This window comes from Hyla sarda, chromosome 2 (genome assembly GCF_029499605.1).
Source record: "Hyla sarda isolate aHylSar1 chromosome 2, aHylSar1.hap1, whole genome shotgun sequence".
In the NCBI taxonomy this organism is placed as follows: domain Eukaryota; kingdom Metazoa; phylum Chordata; class Amphibia; order Anura; family Hylidae; genus Hyla; species Hyla sarda.
Genome location: NC_079190.1, coordinates 29635486 through 29658175, shown reverse-complemented (window position 1 = coordinate 29658175; position 22690 = coordinate 29635486). Strand labels below are relative to the sequence as shown.

At 44.7% G+C, this 22690-nt stretch overlaps 1 protein-coding gene across 6 annotated transcripts in view; it reads left to right on the top strand.

Annotated features, from left to right (window-relative positions):
* The window catches only part of SLC36A4 (solute carrier family 36 member 4), a 312597-nt gene that overhangs the window by 151098 nt on the left and 138809 nt on the right, over nt 1-22690 (top strand). For 2 of the 6 annotated variants that reach the window (XM_056561447.1, XM_056561445.1), the window contains exon 12: nt 1613-2959. The exons of the other annotated variants lie outside the window; for them this stretch is intronic. The gene's annotated coding sequence lies outside the window, so the exon portion shown is untranslated. Of the gene's footprint in view, nt 1-1612; nt 2960-22690 lie in introns of those variants that run through there. 6 annotated transcript variants of the gene reach the window in all.

Genomic DNA, 22690 nt, shown 5'->3' with positions numbered 1-22690 from the left:
TGCTGCCCATAGAAGTCTGTAGAGGAAAGGAGAAGAAGGAAACTGCACACGTGCGTCAGAGACACACACACAAGCCACTGAATGCTCTTGTGAGTGTTATATCTTACTCCAGTGCTTGATTATCAGCTTACACTGCTGCATACTCCTCTATATTGTCCTCTATACTGTTGTTAGTTCTGAGGAGGTGCTAAAAAAATATTGAGTAGCATGATTTCCCTTTGGTATGTGTGTGCAGTGTTTAGAGAATCATAGCAACTAGCTCACCCATTAGCTCCGTGACAACGGAAAATTCTAGATGAATCATTGAATGAGTGTAAACCATTTGAAAAGGTGTGTTGTACAAAATAAACTTTTGTGTTGTGCCGAATTTTTTTTTTTTATGTGCTAAAAAAACTGGTTTACAATCCATAAGGATCCCCCCTTAATGCTGTCTTATATTGGAAGGACCAGAAGAGGGGACAACTCAGTTCATTTGCCCTAATAGGGCATTTTATCTTCATGACATATCCCTTGTAGGACATTACGTGAACTGTGTGACCTATATTTGGGTTATTTCATTTTATGGGGGGGAATTAAAAGGGGTGGGATTAAAGAGGTACTCTAATTAATAAATTTATGTAATGTTGTTACATAACTATTTTTATTTTTAAGGATCAGTTCAATATATATGTACAGCATTGATCTGTTTGAGCAATCTAATGGTTGCTCATACAAGTATCCTGGGGGGGGGACTAAATAAAAGTGTAAACATAAAAAAAAAAATTAAAATATAAATAAACCCCTCCTATCATAAAAATCATTTTTAAATCTGTAATTTGTAAAACATAAAGAAATTGGGTATTATCGATGAATAAAGACATGTCAATTTTACCACACATGAAGGGTGCAAAAACGAACACTGAATTGCAAAAATTTTTTATTAATTTTTTTTTTATCTCACATCACAATATTTTTTGTGTTTCGCTGAATATTTTATAGTAAAAGGATGTCATTCCAATGTACAATTGGTCCTGCTAACAAACAAGCCCTTATATGGCCCAGTAGATGGAAAAATTACATGGCTAGAGATGAGCGAAGTTACAGTGATTCGATTCGTTACAAACTTCTCGGGTCAGCAGTTGCTGACTTTAATCTGCATAAATTAGTTAAGCTTTGAGGTACTCCAGTGGCTAGAGCTCTCTCCTAGGACTGTATCCACCTTTTCCAGCCACCGGAGCACCTGAAAGCTGAACTAATTTATGCAGGCTAAAGTAAGCAACTGCGGAGCCGAGAAGTTCGTGACAAATCGAGTCGCTGTAACTTATGTCATCTCTAGTTATGGCTCTTAGGAGAGGAGGAAAAAAGTTAAAATACAAGAATTCTAATGTCATGGGTCGTTAAGGGGTTAATCACATTTTGATGGTTTGCCCTTTTGCTAAATTAGACCTCTTTTTTGGCATTGATGTTGCTTTACTGCTATGATCTGTGTTGACTATATATTCACAAAACCTGCTTTCCTCCAATTACAAAACTTTTCAAAATTTCACTATAGCAAATGTGCAGTGCAGTATAAAGAGAACAACAGCAAACATTGTCATTCCTGTGTTTTTTACTTTGTCTCCTGGTAACCTAGTAGATTGAATTGGGCGTGTATGTCTGTACCGCCACTGATAATTCTGAAACCTTTCTCTACAATCCTTTGAGTGACGCGCTGCACATTGCAGAGTCATATTTCATCACCGTGTACTTAGAAGACCGGCGGACACAGAAGCCGACCGACCTCTGCCAGACGTTGCGTAGACAAAATATTTCACTCAGTCATATGCAAATAATAAAGAAAAACATGTTAATCACTGCGGCTATAATCCCGTCTGCCTTCCGCCTCTACAGTGATAATCTTTTACGAGCAGATGCCTGGAGCGCTGTCCAACATTTACTCACATTTCCTAAATTCTCGGTCCCAGAGAAAGTAATTGAAGTTCTTCGATGGTAGCAGCCATGGATAAACCGCAGCAAGTTCCTGCATTTTGTGATAGCTTTGTGAAGGAAGCAGATGATGACGAACTGTGACCTTTCATGTGAAAACACTCCAGAAGAAGACATCCTTCTGTAAGAAGTAGTTCATTAGACTGCGGGACGATTGTGTTCTATCGCTTGTCTTCGAAAAGGGTTTATAATCTCTGTAGCGGGTTATCCATTACAATGGAATCACCGAGGACTTACGAGTACTCGGAAGTATCTCTGCATTAACTATATTGATGGAGTGGCACTAGGAAGTAGTCTTAAGTGGTATTGTTTACAAAGATAGAGGATTAAAGAGCAATTCCACCCACAAATGTGTGCTTTTGTATGGCCAATACCTAAACATTCAAAAATGTCCTTTTCTTCTCTCGTCCAATAAAAGGTTTCTAGTTTCAAATTTTTCGCCAGATTTGAAAACTATTCAGCTCCATATGGGGCAGTACTCTACTTGTTACTGCTGGTGTACAAAAAATGTGGGGAGGGTGTAATTTATTAACCCCTTAAGGACATGTGCTGTAAATATGCATCACTGAAGCAAGTAACTTCACATACAGTGCCGCACATATGCAACATAGCTATGAAGTGAGTGCAGGAGCTGCGGTAACTACATGGCAGGTGAACTCTGGCTGCTAACCAATAATGGCGAACTCAGCGATCACATTGAGGTCTGCCATTAACCCTATATATAACGTGATCAATGCCGATCACAGCATCTTTAGTGAAAACAGAGTTTCGGCTGGGCTTATTGCATCCCACCCTGTACAGTCACGGGGGTCCGATAAGTGCAAATGACTGCCGGAGGTCTCGTCACCTAATGCTGTTGTGCAGCATGCTCAAGCTCCTTGTGCAGACTGAAGAGCACTCCACATGCTTTTCCTACATACAGGGTTTGCACGTATATGAACTGCACATATACCATATAGACCATTCTACGTTTATTTCACCTTATACTTGCTATTACCCCTATGATTTGTGTGTCTCCTGTGTATGTTTTTATCTGTATTTAATTATTAAAATCATGTTTTATATGATATTTCATTATATGTTATCTAAATTTTTGGTAGGTCAGTTTTCTGGTGTGCAAAAGTCTTGAATGTGTGCACAAGTCTTGTTGTTTTGCATACTTTGTTCACGTCAATGCTATTTACTTTCGCATCAGGGATTTCAGTATTTTGACAGCAAGAACTGTGTAGTCTGCTGGGCCCCATTCTGAGTCATGGCTGTGTTGTAATGAGAGGACATGATTATAGTGTGAACAGAGCCTTATGCAAAGAGTTCCAGCTGTTTATCTTCTCGTTGGCTGCACCTTACTGCCTGCTATTAGTCACCATGTTGACACCAGGCTCCAACCACTGTGATAAGCCAAGGAACGTGGACACAATAGTGATGGGTTGAGAAAAATGGCACCTGTAAGTAGGTGAAGAGGGACACCTGGGAGAAGAAGAATAGAACCTCCAACCATCCGCTCATTTCACGTACTGCGGCTTCCAACAGTTAGGGGGGGGGATGTTATTAGTCATCTCCATTTTCCTATTCTTCTTGGTCACTTCATTACCTTTTGACTATATTGTTCATTGTTTGTGGTGATTGTTCTGTTTTCCATATTAAGCTATGTAACTACTATCACTTGAAAAGTTTCAGCTTGTTAGACCTTCATATAACAATTACCTTTAGTGCATTAGATGTCCTCATCACTTAATGGTAAAATAGCTGTAACATAATACGAGCTTGCAAAGCGATTGTGCAGAAATGACAGCACTAGAAAACCCGATCTTTTAATAATGTTTATTCAATACAAGTTAAATTGAGTGTATCTTGTCGAGTCTTTAGAGTCAATAGAAGCTTTCAGAGCAGTATGATATGCGGGCGTAGCTTTCAAAGCAACCAGGGCTCTAAGAACAAGGATTTGCACGGTGTAATGAAGACAGGGCAAAACTATTCACTATTCTACGAGTACAAGAAAACTGAATTTTTTTAGAATTATTAGCAGTACATTATATTAAGCCAACACATTTCATAGGGCTATGCTGTTCACTACAAAACAAGATAGAAACACAATACAAATGTGAGAATAGCTTAGCAAAGCATACGGAATATACTGTACAATGCATGAGAGATCTGTACAAACGGGAGATTGGCAGATATGGATAGGGCAGTGTTCACATTAGTGTCATAGCCTCTGTTCATAATGGTGCCATTATAGAAACAGCATGCCAGATCCAAAATACCTGAAGTCCCAATGAAAATGCAAAAATACCAGTGTGAAGAGTCTTAGCTGTGTTTTCATGAAGTGGTGTTAGAGTACAGAATCAACAATATACCAAAGGCTGTATTTCCTTTCTGAAGAACCAAATTGTTAGCCTGATGTTACCTAGACTGGGCCTTAAAGGGGTACTCAGCCCCTAGACATCTTACCTAGATCGCGGAGGTCCCACTGCTGGGGACCCCTGCGATGTTGGCTGCGGACCCCAGACATCCGATGGATGGAGCGAACTTCGTTCCATGCCGGATGACTGGCGAAGCGGGGCGGAGGCTTGTGACATCACTGACCCCCCCCCTCAACACGTCACGGGGTGAGCAAGATAGTGTGGAACTTGAACGGCTCAGCTCCACCTCTTTGACACTTAGCCGAGAAATTAAAAGGTAATTTTATAACTTTGGTAATCACCATTAACTCTAAGAAAGTTTTAGTTTGCTTTTATATCCTAACAGCCATCCAATAGTGTCTGCAGCAAATACAGCTGATAGATTCTCCTTTTAAGTATGATGTTTGCCAGTCCGAAAAAATGGAAAGGTCTCTTTGGAAATTTTTCTGCGTATCTGCTGTGCATGGAACTACTGCACTGCTTCAAGGGTGTTGGTGTGTAAGTAAAACCAATAATAGAATACTAGAGCTAAATGAGTAATGCATTCTTACATTAAGTATTGGGGGGGTGAACCTTGGTAAAATAGTCACTTCTCGTGATGACGGATCAGCTGTGCAGCCAAGCTTCTGCTACTGCGCAAGCACACACTGCTCATCATGCTTCTCCTGAAACTACTCCCCCCCCCCCCCCCCTTGATGCGCTTATCACTAGGAGGCAAGAACAGGACTTTCAGAAGCACAATGAGCAGAACGGCTCTGCCATCTATTGCTTCTGCCTGTTAGTGATGTCAGTTTTGCCAAGCACAGCAGTGATGGACGTGTGCTTGCACCTGTGCAGTAGCCCAAAACTTGGTTAAACAGCTGATCTTACATCACCAGCAGTGATGTGGATTCAATGTTTTACCAAAGTTCACAATTTTACCACATTACTAGCAATTGGACCACCACCAATGTGGGAAACTCCCTTTAAAGAAAATCTCACAGCTAATTCCCCCAAACTATCTGTCCGTGCGCATTGGAGGCCAGGAGCTGGCAGGCAGAGTTTCCCTGTCTCCTTCAAAATCCCCCGTCGGCCCAACCCCCTTCATTAGGAATAAAAATATTTACAAGAAAAAGGCAGCACCTAGTGAATGTCTCTCTCGCACTATAACCCAGTATTCTGGATTTAGTGTTGGCAAAGTAGCTGTCAGATTCTCTTTAAGGCGATGACATGTTTGTGCCGTTTGAACATGGTCGCATTTTATATGATTTTAAGCATCATAAATGATACATAGCTATCAATGGAAAAGAAAATAGCAAAACGAAAGTAATTCCACCATTTTTTATTAAACGCTTTATGTTGCTGAACGACATCCTTCTATCCTCCTGACCTTCTGTACGTTAAATTGCTGATACAATAGTTGAGGGTAGTATCAAGAAATGGGGGGAGGGGATCAATTATATTCTGCAATGCACATGTAATTTCACAGATATGGAAATCAGTATTTATCTCCCCCCGTAGCGGGGTTTATGGCTTCCTGCTTAGAGTTCGGGGTTATTGCTTCTAGTCAGCACATTTGCCACTGGGGCACAAATAGAAACATGAATCTGACCTTTTCTTGACTCTCTCTCTCTCTCTCTCTCTTCTCTCTCTCTCTCTCTCTCTGTCTCTCTCATCTATATCTATATCTTATAAAAGAAAGGAAAGAACAACACATCCACGTCCACATAAAAAATACATTTATAGGCACTCGCCATTATCTGGATCCTGGTCAGGAATCCAAAGTAGTATATCCAAGGAAAAAGTCCGCAGCACACTGATTGTAACAAATCCAGGTGAAAATGTATTTCATCCCCAGCACAGTACAAAAAAGTGCAATGTTTCAATGATCTCACATCGTCTTTCTCAAGCATGTTCCAATGAATTTTAGGGGCTCTTTATATAGCCCAAAGAGTGTACAATCAATTACATACAGTAACATCCAATTACAATAAAAAGTGCATCATAATTGTGAACTATACATCGGTAAAAGCTGAGGACATAAATGTGCAAATATATATGTGTGTAAATTATTATAATTTTTTTTTCTGAATTCTTCCATAACGGCACATCATTTATTGCAATTTTCACTGTTTTCTTACATTAGTTTTTTCTTGAATTCTTTTGTTTTCTCATTGGGGACACCTATACTGATGAGTATATGCTCTTGCCACTAGGAGGCGCTGACACTAGGGAAAAATAAAGTTGCCTCCTCCCTAGCATGATATACCCGCCAACTGAAAGTGAGGTAATCGGTTTAGGCTAGTGTCAGTAGGAGGCAAGACACAGGCCTGGTGCTCTCCAGACCTGGTCTTTTTTTTATTATTTTCTAGTAAGGGCTCCTTTTTGTTTCCCTTTTTCAGGTGGGGGTTCAGGAGTATGGTGCTACCTGTTTTCCCATATGCGACAAAGGGGCACGGAACATAAGAGTATGGACCGTCAACCCCTTATCGCCAAAGGCCAGCACCTGGAGGTTGTACCCTGGGTCCGGGTCCCCCACTGCCCTTGCTCGCCCCACTATCTTAGCCTGGTATGATGCAGCGAGGCCATAAGCTGGTTGAAGACGCCTGGGTGAGTATGAGAAGATGGGGTCTGTTGGTGAGTATGTCTAACATCCCCCCCCCTCCCCTTCTGTACTCCGCTAGGGTTCTCCATCCTTGGGTCCCTTTTCCCCAGTGCCTGCTCCTCAACCGCCATCATACATGGCTGTGCTGGGCCAGCCTTGTGGCCTCCGGGTCAGGCTACCGACAGTACCATGCCTGCAGCAATTCTCCACCGCCCCACCACCTTTTTCCCTGACACAGGTTAATCCTAAGGATTATTGTGGGTTGTCATTGGGGGATATCCCTGACATTTTTTATTGGGGCTCTCGGGTGTGGGGGCTCGGTGGGCTGTGCGGCGGCTCATTCTCCTGCCGTACAGTGGTGCTGTACATGTGTAGATAGCAAGCTCTGCTCCTCTACCGGCCGCCTTTTTCGCTGCCCGCACTTTCACTTTCCTTTCATCTGCGCCATTATGCACCTCACATGATCAGCCCCTCACCTTGTTCCCAGGGCGACGGGAGGCGCTTGGCCAATGGGGCCCGCCTTACGGCTCCGGCATCTCCCCGCGGCGCGTGTGATATCTGCTGGTCCCTGCTTGGCAGTGACTGGGTGCGCTGCGGGGGTTGGGGGTGTTCTGTCTGCAGTTCTTGACCCTTCTCCCCCGGGGGTTCGGCAGTTTCCGGCCTCGGGGTCCCTGCGCAGCGCACTGCTTCCTGCACTCTTTATTTACAAAAAAAAATCTTTTGTTTCTCAGTCCATGTTCTTGTGGCAATTTAGTAGATTGCAGCCCCTACTTTCCGGTCCCTTGTTTGGCTTCCCCTTGTGGCGGCAAACAGCTTTTGCAGCCCTTTGTTGTAATGTCTGCTTTTTACCGGTTTAATCTTGCCGAGTTTCCGGTCTGGGAAAATTTAATTTTTGGGGTCCGATTTACTATTTACTTCCGCCCCCCTGTCTTATGACCTGAAGAGTCAAAGGTCTCTTCGCCAGCTCAGGGATATTGTGCCTGGCATTTCTGCCATGACATGTCTGCCGCACCCACAGCCGCATTCCAGCCCCTTCCCCAGGGCGAGACGCCGGTTGAATGCCCTTGCAGATGCATCCGCATCCCTGACCTTAGCTGAGGGCCTTTCCCAGGTGTCTCGTTCTCTTGTGTCTTTGGGCATCCAGTGTCTGCTATGTGGTCCTTATTGCCGAAAGGGTGCTGGTAAACAGCAGTGGCATCAATTTTGTCTTCGGAATCTGTGGCTAGTGTGCTGGACCATACCCCCCCCCCCCCACCACCACTTCTAGTGCGATGATTTCAAGCATGTGTTCCTACGTGGACATGGACTGGACCCAATACCACAGACAGTGGTCTGCGTGGTTTCCTCTGCCGCCAGTGACCCGGCGTGTACAATGGTTTTTTTGCAGGGCGACAGGGATAAAATCCACGGCTCCTTAGCCTTCCCTGATTTGCCAGGATGGCAGGGATACTATTCATGGCCCCAGGCCTCCCCACCCCTCCATATGCGACAATTGGGCACAGTTTTATTTAATCTGGGCCCTTGTCCCCTTATTGCCACTGGCCAGCGGCTGGGGATGTACTTTCTTGATAAGCCAGACTGTTGTCTTCACGGTTTCTGCCGCTACCAATCTCCCATCATGGAGCTGCCGCATGCTTGGCTGGAGTTCCTGTACTCCTCTTCTAATGTGAGAAGTCAAGAAGGGTGTCGCTATCGGTACAAATGGACCCTGTGCCAGTAAGTTAGACAGTGGTCTTCATGGTCTTCTACACCTCTAGGTCACCCTTCAGGAGTTACGGTCCCACTGCTAGGGCGCAGGGTCCGAAGAAGTGACCCGACGTGTCCAATCGACCCTTTTCAGGGCGACAGGGATGCACTCCAGGGCTCCTCAGCCTTTCCTGATCTCCCAGGGTGACGAGGATTCTATCCACTTGGCTGCCACGTGCTTGGCTGTGTTTTCCCGTACCTTTCTGAGTGGCAGAACTCTGGACGAGGGTTCCTGCAAGTGCACAGGGATGATGCCAATCAGACAGACGTTCGTCTGAATGGTCTCCGGCACCACCAGGTCGCCCATCGGATGAGCCGCACACAAATACCCCTCTTTCTGTGGGAGGGTTCGAAGGAGTGATCCTGTGCGTTCAGAAATCCGGTCAGCCAGACACTTTCAATGTGTGGTTCTAAATGTGGGACCCGTTGTGGCCATGGTCCCTATGCCATAAAGTCAGACTGTGTCTGCAGGGTTCCTAATCCACCAGGTCACCTCCCCCTTTTCCTGCTGCTCCCATGACTGCATGCCGGTGACTCACTTTCCATGTGAAAGTCCACGAAGTGTGTCTCTGTGGGTTCATTGAACCTGTTATACCAATCAGACTGTGTGTGCATGTTTCCTGACCCACAAACCTCCTTCATCTCTTGCATCTGCAACAGCAGTCCTGGTGTGGGGCACCATTAGGAGAACAGGTGAGGGCATTTCCTACAGGTTCCATGGCTTTTCACGGCAACGGCAGCACTCTCTCTTCCCCCTTCTAAGAGTGCCACGTTGGTCTGCTAGGGGCATGGTTTGTGACACATCATTGGGTGCTGAGCCTGTCTTTCATACTGCCGGACTTTGTATGTCTGTGATTCCTTCGTTTCTGCAGTCTTGGTTCCTCACTACTTAGTGAGGTATCCATGTCTACATGTGTTAGGTCTTGGCACGTGTAGAGCCCACCTTCCCTTCTGTCGGTGCGGTGTGCCTTGGACCTTCCTGTAATCTTGTTTCCACAAGTCTGCGGTGGTTGAGCACCTCTGTTCTGGCATGGGGCCTGGAGGGGCGTCAGACAGTTCAACGCCCCCCCCCCCCTTATGCCACCAGGTATCTTCCTGAATTCCAGTGCAGGGTGGCTCAGGCACCTGCTCGGTTGCCTTACACATGACCAGTCTGGTTCCGTTGGTGCCCATCTGGCCCAGGGGTTTCACCCAGATGGGGTGTTCCTCTCATCATTGTTGGTTGCTGTGTGTGTGTGTGTGTGTGTGTGTGTGTGTGTGTGCTTCTTCTTATGCATTTGTAGTCACTTCTTTGTATCTTTGCCCAGGTCCAGGATTCCGATCCCTCTGGGGACACAAATTGGTTCCTCGATATGTTCTCGCAGAGTTCCTGGGGTCTACGTCCACCAAATACTTTGTCCGTTGCTGCAGGGCAGCATGTCCCTGCTCCTACAGTGCCTAGTGCACTTTGACAACCCCCCTTCCAGGGATCAGGGGGCTTGGCATGGTCAGTGCCTGTATTTCATCTCGACCACCCCTTGTTTGCCCCTCCATTAGGGAGACTATTTCGCTGGTCGCTTTCTACTACAGAGATGGAGCCATCTCTCTCTTCCCACTTTATATGTGGGATATCTGGCTGGGCCCATATTTTTTGTTGACAGCATTCAGAAGAGCTTTTTGCTGTCTCTGCCTGTGTGCTTACTGCCCACTATTGCAGCCTGGTTCTCTTCCCGTTTCTTGGTTATCTACTGCTGCTCAGGCAGCCTTGGCACCCCCCTCTGTTGGAGGAGTTTCTGCTATCATGTGTGGCTCTGTGTCAGCTGGTCTAGCCACCATTTGTCGTTTGGGTCCTGCCATTGCTCTCCTCCCCCCTCAGTACAATCTCCCTGGTAGGGTGTGCTCATCCTTCTCTTTTGACAGTGTCATTTGGGCTACACTGACACCACAGTTTTCTAGAGTAGCCTCCCTGTGCCCAGAGCCTGGGTTCCCTGTTTTTCCCCCCTCTGTTCCCATCCTGACGGGTTGTTGCTTCGGAGTGCTCTGGTCCGCTGGGGCCCTGGACCGGTTGGTCTCCTTGTCTTGGACTCTATCCTGGGACGCTGTGGCATGCCTTGTCGTCTGGTTCTTTGGACCTTAGTGATGTTTGAGGTCTCTGGTAGGGCTGGGCGGTATACCGGTTCATACCGAATACTGACATTTTTGTGTTGCACGATATGAATTTTAACCAATACTGCAATACCGGTTTGGCCCCTCCCCCTCGGGAATGAATGAATCAGCCCAGCGCTGCGCTGTCCCCACATCGGGGAACTAATCATATGTTGTCCGCGAGCGCTGTTCTGCCCTCCCCCCAATTAATTATCAGCCCAGCGCTGTCCCCATCGGGGTAAATACTGACATATCACCCGCAAGCACTGCTCTCCTCATCCTCCTGTTTGTTGCGGCCGCCAGCGCTGAGACTATATACCAGTGGTCTTCAACCTGCAGACTTCCAGATGTTGCAAAACTACAACTCTCAGCATGCATGCTGGGAGTTGTAGTTTTGCAACATCTGGAGGTCCGCAGGTTGAAGACCACTGCTCTATACTGTGCGGTATCCCTATACTGTGCGGTATCCCTATGTGCTATCCCTATGCTGTATCCCTATGCCCGGGCTGCAAAAAATAAACTTTATCTTACCTCCCGGTAGTCCGGTATCGGCCTCATCTGCTTCTTTGGGACGGGAACGTCGGACAGCCGCAGCCTATCACCGGCCGCAGCGATGTTCTGCCTCAGCCGGTGATAGGCTTAGCCCACTGTAGTGTAAGAAGCCGGCCAGAGCTCCTTACATGACAGTGGGCTCAGCCTATCGCCGGTCGAGGCGGAACATCGCTGCGGCCGGTGATAGGCTGACGGCTCTCCAACGTTTCCGTCCCCAGAGTAAGGCCAATGTCGGAACATGCGTTAGTTTATTTTATTTACCTTTTGCAGCCTGGGCATAGGGATACTGCACAGTATAGAGTGTCAGCGCCGGCGGCCGCAACAAACAGCACGAGGAGGGCAGTGCTTCCGGGTGACATGTGAGTATGTACCCTGATGGGGGCAGCGCTGGGCTGATAATTAATTGGGGGGGAGGGAGGAAATACCGTTATATACCGTGGAACCGCCAAAAGGTACAAAAATACCGTGATACACACATTTTATCATACCGCCCAGCCCTAGTCTCAGGCATGTGTAGCAGTCCTGCCCAGATTTCTCTGTGATCTCATTTATGGGGTGGTCTTTCTGTACCGCACTTCTTCTGTCTCGGCACGGATGTTTGTCACCTGAAGTGTTTTGCGGACGTTGGGTTTCCTTACCCCTTTGGGTGTAAGTCTTCCAGGAGACTCGGGAACCTCCAATTCCAATGTTGGCCGCTCTGGTGTTCCGGGATACTCCTTTTCAGGGTCTTCCGCTCTTTTTTTGGCTGTTTATTCTTCTTTGTCAATCTTCCAGGTGACTCAGGAACCTCCAGCTCCTATGTCTGTCGCTTTGGTGTTCCGGGATGCCCCTTTTCTGGACATTCCGCTTCTTCTTGGACATTATTCCTTTCCATCTTATTCGGGGTCCATGTTCTCTCAAGATGGAGGGCTTTTCGGTTGTCTGGATTACACCAGTTGAGCTATGTCACCTCCGAGGTGCTGGTGGCAGGCTCTTGGATAGGGGTTTTGGGTCTGCAGATGTTCAGATCTTCGATCTTCCGCACCAGGCCTCTAGATACTGTTTCAATCTATTTCTTTTTTCCGGTGATGTTCGGGCCTCCACCTTCTGTGCTCGCCTTCTGCTCAGACGTAGACTGCTCTCCCAGCTTATTTTGCTATGCTCTCTTGAATCGGTTGACTCTGGATGGGGTCCTTTTGTTGTGCCATTTTCCATTTTTGTTTCCCAACCGGACTAGCCCTCTGTCTGGTTCTGTGTTCCTTAGAGTTGATTTTCTACCTCCTTTTGGCATGGCTCTGGCCCCTTCTTGTCTCTCTATCAGGATCATAGGTTTAGAGTCTCTGCAAAGGATGGTCCCTTCCTTTGGGGTCCAGTCCATCTCCATGGACTGGGGATCTTCCGGGAGTTCGGTTTTCTAGGCTTCGTTTTTTTCTGGCCTGAGGTCTTATCCACAGGCCTTAAGGACAAGTGGGTTTGGTCTCGGGACTGATTCCCTTTTGCTGGTGGTTATTATTCCCACCCTAGGGGACTGCTTTGGTAAGTCCCATCAGTATAGGTGTCCCCCAATGTACTCACTGTAAAATCTCTTTCTTGTAGCCTTCATTGGCGAACACTGCACCCACCCATTTCTTCATTTTTTTGTCCGGATATTCTTTTCGGGTCATTGTTTTCTTTTATCCGGGATTCTTTTCTAGGGTCCTTCGGACATATTTCTTTGTTGGTTTCTACTGGTTTGTGACAAAACTGATTTACCTCACTTCTTCCAGTTGGCTGCTATAGGCTGCCAGGGAGGAGACAACTTTTTTTTCCTAGTGTCAGTGCCTCCCAGTGGCAAGAGCATATACCAATCATTATAGGTCCGCCCCCCCCCCCCCCCCCCCCCCAATGTAGGCTACGAGAAAGGGATTTTACGGTGAGTACAAAAAATCTCCTCATCGGTCCCTGCAGTCCATCCACTCTGATAGTGGCTAAAATAACACATAAAGAGCATATCCATCCAGTTTGGAGTCTGAGGGCTCAGTAGAACAAGCCAGGAGAAGTGCGCGCTTAATACGTTCTCTTATGGCTCTGTATCTAATAATAGTCTCATAATGGAAGTCTATGGAACAGTCTTGCTTACACACAGAGCAGAGACAAAAGCGTGCGTCAGGGTCTCAACACTCAGACCCCAACTGATAAAAACTTTTGACATGTCCATAAATGCTAAATACTATTAGCAAGACCACACCGGGATTAGCTAAGTCAGATGCACAGACTTGCCAGATGGGCTTACATCCAGCCAACTTCAAAAAGAAAATAGCAAAAAGTCCAGCGTGCTCTCCTTTTATTCCTATTTGGTCTCATATTAGCAGTTGCTATCTTTGTATGCTGCTGTTGGAATAAACAAAGACACACAAATCGGATGCTGGGCTTCACTGACTGCGCTGCTTTATGGCGACCCTCCCCTACACCTGCATAGATAGATGAGGATTAGGCAACTCCATCCTATCCTCCTGCACCCACAACAGGTCTGGCTTATCATTTAGTTCCTCTCTCCATGGAGTTGCACATACAGGGCGCCTCATGATGTCATCCCGTGCACCATGATGTCAAGGAAGAGACTAGGACCTTTCTTTTTTTTTTTTTTTTTTTTTACGGTTCAAAAGATTTATTAAACATTGATAACATATACAACATCCGCCCCAGGGCGGTAGAAGCGGGCAATCGAATACAGATAGCTGGTATCAGGATTCCATGCAATCAGTACTGAAGTATAAACAATCACCATCATGCGCTGGATAGTACTAAATAGGCAGGCTAGTAAGACCCAGTCAATGCAGTACACTGACGTAGGCCATGATGCCATAGGTGAAGGCCAGATAGAGAGAGACAGCGGGGATAACGTATAACTAGCAAGGTCGGGGGAACCTTTGACAATGTGAAAGAAATAAACAAACAATCAAGGACATCTAGCCAACGTGGTGGGGAGCGATGTCTCATTCGAGTGTCCATTTAAGGGTCTAGAGTAGGCAATCGCTGGAACCAATGCCATCCAAACCAGGCCCCAGCCACTCAAACTAGCATATTACAACCTAAGTCTAAATGGGTCAGGCTGGTTGGGAGGCCTAATACACTACCAATGTAAACCAAAAAAGAAAAGGAAAAGAACCACACATAGACAAGACACAAAAGGGGAGAATGGAGGGGGAAGGAACCGAGCAGAAGCAGTCGGAATAGAGTTGAGAGGGAGAGGGGGAGTGGGGGTAAAGGATGCCACAAAGACCCAAAGAGAATAGTCCGGGGGGGGGGGAAAGAGGAGAGGGAAGGAAGGAGCCCAAAGCAAAGGAAGGGAGACTAGAAAAAAAAAAAAAAAAAAAAAAGAGGGGGGGGGGGGGGGGGAGACCCTCACAGGAGAGGAAGGGCAGTATCAGTGGTGGATGGTAGCGAAACTAAATGGGGGGACGACTAGGACCTTTCTTGACATCACAGCATAATGGTTGTGTGTAGCAGAAATCCTTTAGTGGGCCACATGCAGCAAAAGGCCCTTAGGTCTGTCCAGTGGTCCTGTCTGATTGAACATACATTTTTGTATTAGCGTTGGACCAATTCCCCTACTAGCGTAAACATTTTTCACCAAAAAATTAAGTGCATTATTTAGTTTGTGCTCCGCCACTCATTGTCAAGCAGGGAACAACCTGAGTGCACCAAGCCACCTTATTTAAATAATAATATTTATCGAGCATATCTCATGAATGGAGGCACGAAGGGAAAAAAGGTAAAGACAAAATGTAATCATTGTCACCCGCACTATTAGACTGTAGAAACAGGTTAAAGGGAGGCTATCGTCAGGACCACCCACAATAACCTGTTGTTACAGGCTTGTAATGCTGGTAACACTGATGAAAATGGACTTTACCTTTTTTCGTTCCGTTTGTTTGTAATTCCCGAAGCCCCAAGTGCACCCTGATGTCCAGTCCGCCTCGACCTCTGTCTGGCAAGTCTTATAAATACTCATATACCTCTTTCTGCCTGCAGCTTTCATTAGTCAGTTACTGTGCATGTGCCACTTCCGAGGCTACTCCAGGGAAACATGAGCATTATGAACCAATGGAGCAAAGAAAGGTAAAGGCCATTTTCATTGGTGTCACTCATACTACAAGCCTGTTCCAACAGGTTAGTGCAGGTGACAATGATGACAGATTCACAAAATGCAGTATGAAAATAAAAATAGCCCAGGTCTTCCTTGCTTAATCTCCTTTTCTTTGATCCTATCCTATTTTATATTACAATTTAAACTGAGAAATCTATAAAGAAATCTTCTCAGTGTGCACCAGGAAATCATCAATCCACTCCTCCTCAGCTGTTACCTGAGTCTGACTGCAGCAGGAGCCTCCCCCCCCTGCCCTTTCAGCAGTAGGACAGAAAATGTAAAATGGTATTCCGGCCATAGAAGTGGCGTGATGTCACGTCTCCAGTCCCAGAAACGCAGAGGTTTCCGAGACTGGTGCAGCAGCTCGGCAAAGAATGTCGGGTGCTGCATGAAGATTGCAGGGGGGCCCAGTGGGGGGTCGGGCCCAGCGGTGGGACCCCCCCCTCGATCAGTCATCTTATCCCCTATCCTTTGGATAGGGGATAAGATGTCTATGGCTGGAATACCCATTTAAGCCCCTGTCCGAATAGACTGATTCAGGATCATCCATGCAATGCTGTAAAGTGACAGAGTGAGGGCAACTATATTGTTACATTTTATCATCCCTTTAGTATGTAAACCTTCTATCTCTGTCAGCAATCTGCCAAAAACTCATCCTAAAATGGCTTACAGCTACAACAGTGCAGCGTCTTCTTGTGGCACCAATAGGAAAGCCGTGTCTCTTGCTTTGAAAGGCATTACTTGTCAAATAGCTGTACTAATGCCTAGATGACAACGGCACCTGCTGCGTCTGTACGCATTATTTCCAAAATAATTCACACCTCTAGGTTTAAAAAATGCATATGTATCCCCCGCGGCTGTGAAAAATCCTATGTTTAATCATTTAGAACTTTATCTTTCCATCTTCTTCTATGCCGCATCATAATCGTCTTCCTGGTTTTTCTTCCCTCTTAAGTGGAAATGGAAAAAAAAGAAAGACATCCTTTGTTTCATACTATAGGCAGTTCTCGGACAGCAGTGTGCTGGAAATAATCTTCTTGAATTAATGATGCCTCAGTGCCGTGCATGATCGGGCCTTGATCTGTGCGCTGCGTATTGACTTCAATTGCAATTGTAGCTAGTATTCATATGTCTTCAAAAAGTTATTATGCCCCAGGTAACCAGACTCAATTGGCTGTTAAATGCCTGGAGTCACATGCTTCTGTTCCTTCTCCATGGCGCTGCAGTTGGGGTTGTCTCCGCGCACCAATAAATCACATTATCTGCCCGTGTTTCTCTATACTCACAGAGGATATTATCAAATACAATAACCCCTGCTGCTCTGTGTATCTTTTTTTCACAGCCGTTTTCTGGAGGCAGAAATTCATCTCCTTTAACTGGGTTGTGGTTAGAGAGAGTTGTTGCATACTGCATAGTTTCTTGGTTGTGGATTGTATATGCCGCAAAAGTGAGGGGGGACAAGTTGCAGCTGCAAATCGGATAGCCGTTCTACCGTGCATGCACCATTATAGCAAAACAGTTTAAAGAGGAACTGTGGTCATTTCTGAAATCCCCATGTACTGATATGTATGGATTCCCTTGGGGGGGGGGGGGCTGAACACAAACCTTTTTACGGTTTGTCAATCCATCCACAACAGTCCTCCCCTTTTTGTTCAAGAGTTATGGAGTGTTTTATTCCAATTTGACCTATTTCTCAATCTGTCAGACGGTCTTAACCCAATTGACTGGCTGAACACAACATCAAATCTACAGCGTCAAATCCTGCACATCAAGTATGTGCTGGATACTGTACATGTGAATAGATCCTTAAAGGGTACTCCGGCCCTAAGACATCTTATCCCCTATCCAAAGGATAGGGGATAAGATGCCTGATCGCAGGGGTCCCACCGCTGGAGACCCCCGCAATCTTTCATGCAGCACCCCACTATCATCAGCCTCCGGAGCGAACATCGCTCTGGGTCTGCTGAATCACGATCATGGGGCAGGAGGCTGATGATAGTGGGGTGCTGCATGAAAGATTGTGGGGGTCCTCAGCGGCAGGACCCCCACAATCAGGCATCTTATCCCCCCATTCAAAGGATAGGGGATAAGATGTCTTAGGGCCGGAGTACCCCTTTAAGGTACGGTCACACACAGTGCATCCACAGCATACTTCACACTGCGGATGCGCTGACGGCAGTCGCAGAGCGATGGCAGAGCGAGCTCCCTGTTGCGGCCAGGAAGCTCTGTATGTTCACTCATAGCAGCCGATTTTCCGCCTGCAGTCACAAGTGGACACACAGAGCTATCTGGCTGCAGCAGGGAGTATACTTTGTGGTTGCTCTTTGACTGCTGTCAACGTATCCGCAGCATAAAGTATAATGCGGATGCGCTGTGTGTGACCCTACCCTTATGCAACATTACATAAAGAGAGTCATGATACTCTGTCCCACGTTTGTACTTTTAATGGATACATGGATATGAGGTTGATAATGTGTTCAGGTCTTATTTATACAATTGATGTGCAAAATGTCCATAAACCACTGAAGGTGACACTTGTCAACAAAATTTTAATGAAAGGCGACAAACTCTGTCACTACCGATTTCTTTCATGCAGAAGAAGGAAATGTGCCTGCTTTATGAGCAGAGCAGATTTCACCACTATTCGGAGCATTTCCAGACATAGTCAAGTCAATTGAAAAAGCCCAGATTTTTACTTTAACGTAAAGATCAGTAGAAATTGAACATATTTTGTAGAGTAACAATTGCCAATCAGCTCTTCTGGGAATCGCTTAGGTAGGGACGGTGAGCGGAATATTATTCATTCGTACCTCTGAGTCTCACAATGTCAGGGGGTTGAGTAGGAAGCACTGTGTTCTTTTCCTGCCTTGCTGACAAACCCAAAATAATATCTGAAGGTCCTTTTATGGAACACCCGACAAGCTGATGCTATTAGGTAAATGTTCTGCCGTCCCAAGCACTTTTCCGAGAACTTCATAGTAACATATGTTTCTGTCAGTGTACGGCAAGGCTTCAGAACTGCGGGAGGCTTTTGAGTTCCCATATGTGATGTCACTCTTAATTGTTGACTAAATACGTATAAATCCCCCTGCAGTTTGATGCGAAATATACTGTATCTGTGAATGGAACATCTGTAGGTGAATTTCCGCTGTATTCTGGGAAGGCATCATTAGTGAAGATTTTGTGATTCAGACAATTATTAAGGGGAACATCATAAGCTATAATCTTCTGTTGGAAATAAAATATAGGGCAAACAAAAAAAAATATCACTGTTGTCAGACAGAAAAGAAATTCAAAAAGAAAAGAACTACCTCTGTAGTATACAGCAGCTAATAAGTGCTGGGAATATTAAGATAAATAGAAGTAATTTACAAATCTATTTAACTTTCTGGCAACAGTTGTTTTAAGAAAAAAATGTTTTCCAACGAGGCCCTGTTCAGGAGATCACGGGGGGTCCCACGTTCACTACAGAACTCCTTTAATCCAAATACAATACAGACAAGGACAAAACCCCTAACGCATAAAAAACATGTACCCCAAATACACAGGGCATATGCCAAATCTAAAGATAGAAAATATTAGGAACAAGTCACTCTCAAACCAAATAATATAATCATCAGTGTACAAAATAATAATACAATTGAAGAAAAATTCTAAACTTATATTTATTTATTTAGTTTTTTTTTTTTTAATGCCATTTTCTGACCCCTATAACTTTATTTTTTCATATAGCAGGCTTTATGAGACCTCATTTTTGGTGCCATAATCTGTGTGGTTTTTATTGGTACCATTGTGGTATTGATCTGACTTTTTGAGGGCTGTTTTACTTTTCCTCTGGGATATGCTGTGATCAAAAAAAGGCAATTCTGGGGTTTGGTGTTTTACTTTGCATTTATGCCATGTACCATACTGGATAAATTATGTTGTATTTTAATCGGGCAATTATGCATGTGGCGATACCAAATATGTTTATTATGTTTACATGTTTGTATATGAAAATTGGGAAAAGGAATATGGCAAATGATATGGAAATTTTTTAAACCTTTTGTTAAACTTATATTTAACACTTTTTTTGTCCCCTGAAGATCTAAAATGGTTAAATAGTTTATAAATCGATTATTTATAAATAAAAAAATAAAAAAAAAACATAGTAAAATTATATATTATAGTTGTTAAGGTTTAAGAGATGTAAATTCTCTGAAACCATAATCTAGCACTGGCTAAACTGAGGTGTTGTGTCTACGGGATACCCTGGTGTTCCTCTTAACCCCTATAAGGAGGTGTGGACTTTGCTGCCAGAATATCCTGAATCCATATTGGCAGCAGTAGCACTGATTCAGTGGTTGCATAGATTGGAACACAGCCCAGGGTTGCCACCAGAAGAAAAGACAGGCCAGATGATAATATGAAAGCAGTAGCTAGGTTATACATGGCAAAGGTAAGTATCAGGAACAAGCAGTAGTCAATAGTAACATACAGATACAGGAGCTAGGAGAGGTGTGCGTGTCTTAAAAAAACATTCAGTTTATATCAGGATGAGGTTCCTGATATAAAAGAAGTCGGAAGCATTGTGGCCTCAATCCCCAGAGACCCTTCAAAAACATCTGGTATGTCCGGTTGTCGGGAGGTACATCAACCTCACTGGGACATGACATTTTCATTGGGTAAGGAAAGGAAGAGGGCTTTCCCTTTCCAAAATTATTTAGAAAGGCTTAAGAAGAAGCTAAACTTGGAACTTTTTGAAGAGTAGTAAAGCATAAATGTCATCCTTGGGTGCGCAACATCTTTTCTTAGGACCATATCATTTCCAATGAACAAGATGAGTGTTTTCAATCTTTGCAATGTGGAATTTTCTTAATTTATGGCTTAGCAGGGAAATCAAGGACAGAGGCAGAAGGTGTTTTGTAGAAAATCAATTGATGATCATAGGGCAAAAAAGGAAATCTAGAACTATTGGGGCAATTGATAGATGATGGTATCTTTAGATAGAACAGAACCAGGTTAATCTGCTTTAGTGCTAAGAATGTCCTACGGAAGCTTGAAAGACAGAACTGTTTAACTAGATTTTTCTTTTAGACAACCAGGCTATTTTCCTTGATGTTGTATTGGAATTAGGACATTGATGCTTATCAACACTCTTCTTGGCTTTAGCAGTAACAGACCCCTAATTTTTGTAAACCTCTGCCTTTCCGAAGAATATTCATATTCATCTATAGACTGTGAAAAATTATATTCCGAATATATGTTGTGAATAGAGATGAGCGAACTTACAGTAAATTCGATTCGTCACGAAATTCTCGGCTCAGCAGTTGATGACTTATCCTGCGTAAATTAGTTCAGCCTTCAGGTGCTCCGGTGGGCTGGAAAAGGTGGATACATTCCTAGGAAAGAGTCTTCTAGGACTGTATCCACCTTTTCCAGCCCACGGGAGCACCTGAAAGCTGAACTAATTTATGCAGGAAAAGTCATCAACTGCCGAGCCGAGAAGTTCGTGCCGAGTTGTGAACAGACTCTGCCCAAGGTAACCGTTTGGACCAGTTATCCTGAAGAGCATTGTCTGATGATTGCTGTGTGGATGGTGCCCAGAGGAAATGTTTAGGGTAATTTTCAAGGATTTACGTAGAGCTTTTAAGAACTTCTTAATCTGAAATAATCCAAGGAGGCCGATGAAGAAAGTCTGAGCCAGTAAGAACCAGAAATTCATCCAGACAAGGGAACATAGCAAGGAATATTTATTAAAAAAATTGATGCACCACTACTCGGACAGTGAAGCCCTGAGAAGTAAGCATATCTGTGATGAAATTTATTGAGATACAGTCCAAGATAAGAATCAATGCTAACTTTATACTGTGCAAGAGGACAGTTCATAGAAGTCTACAGGTAGCAGAGTAGACCAGACAGGGCTTCTGGAATCAATGGCCTGGTTGTACTATTACAATCTTGTACCAGAGGTGTGAATTCTCTAAATTGTTATCCCTGGACACTGACTAGATTAGGGTGGAAAGTCTTAGGAATCCCATGGTGTTCACCATTATTCCCTGCAATGAGACGTGATTGCCAGAATAGTTACGGATTGATAATAATTAGAGATGAGCGAACTTACAGTAAATTTGATTCGTCACGAACTTCTCAGTTCGGCAGTTGATGACTTATCCTGCATAAATTAGTTCAGCTTTCAAGTGCCCCCGTGGGCTGGAAAAGGTGGATACAGTCCTAGGAGACTCTTTCCTAGGACTGTATCCACCTTTTCCAGCCCAACGGAGCGCCTGAAAGCTGAACTAATTTATGCAGGATAAGTCATCAACTCCCGAGTCGAGAAGTTCGTGACGAATCTAATTTACTGTAAGTTCGCTCATCTATAATAATAATAGCCATGATGCTGTAGTACCGGTTTGGAATGGAGCCAAGGTTCAATACCAAGATGTAACATGGATAAGATGAGAGCATAATCAATTACATAACCAGGAGTCAGAAGACAGGTATCGCCTCCTGTGTCAGGTTCAGGAACAAACGGTAGTCAAGAGCAATGCACAGGAACAGGAAAGCTATGTACCTTGACAACCAGCCAATGAACTTAAGAACAATTCCCCTTTAAAAGAGGCCAACAGGTCTGACCCCACCTTTTAGTTCTAATTGCCATGGAAGTGATGAGAAATTATGCAGCCCAGGGCCGTTGCAGAAAATGAAAACTGATGTCAGGGACCGACCAGGGGACAGGGAGAGTGAACCCTAAACTGACTCTAAAACCGCTTTCCCTGCCTACTTGCCCATCTGCCCATCCACCCTAAACAGTGGATCCACCCTAAAAAGTCCCTCCCTGAGCTAAAGTGCAGTGGCCTTAAAAATACATACTAATAAACAGTCGGTCACAAACCAGAAACATAACAGAAACATAGAACTCTATAATAACTATAAGTTCAGAGGACACAGATCAGTGAACTGCACAGAGCACACTATAGACCAATGGTAAAGCACAGAGGAAAACACTAGCTAAGTGATCATGTAGCCTATGATCAGTGCATGTAAAAAAAAACTCCAAAGATCAGAATAAAGAACTAATAAACATATAGAGTTCAAAACACCAGACAAAGAAACGGATGAGTCTAAACAGACTCCAGGAATATAACATAATCCCCTGGACTACCTCCGGTAGACACAGGAATAACAATACCCTCTGAGTCCCCCACACAAAGGTAAAACGGTATCTAT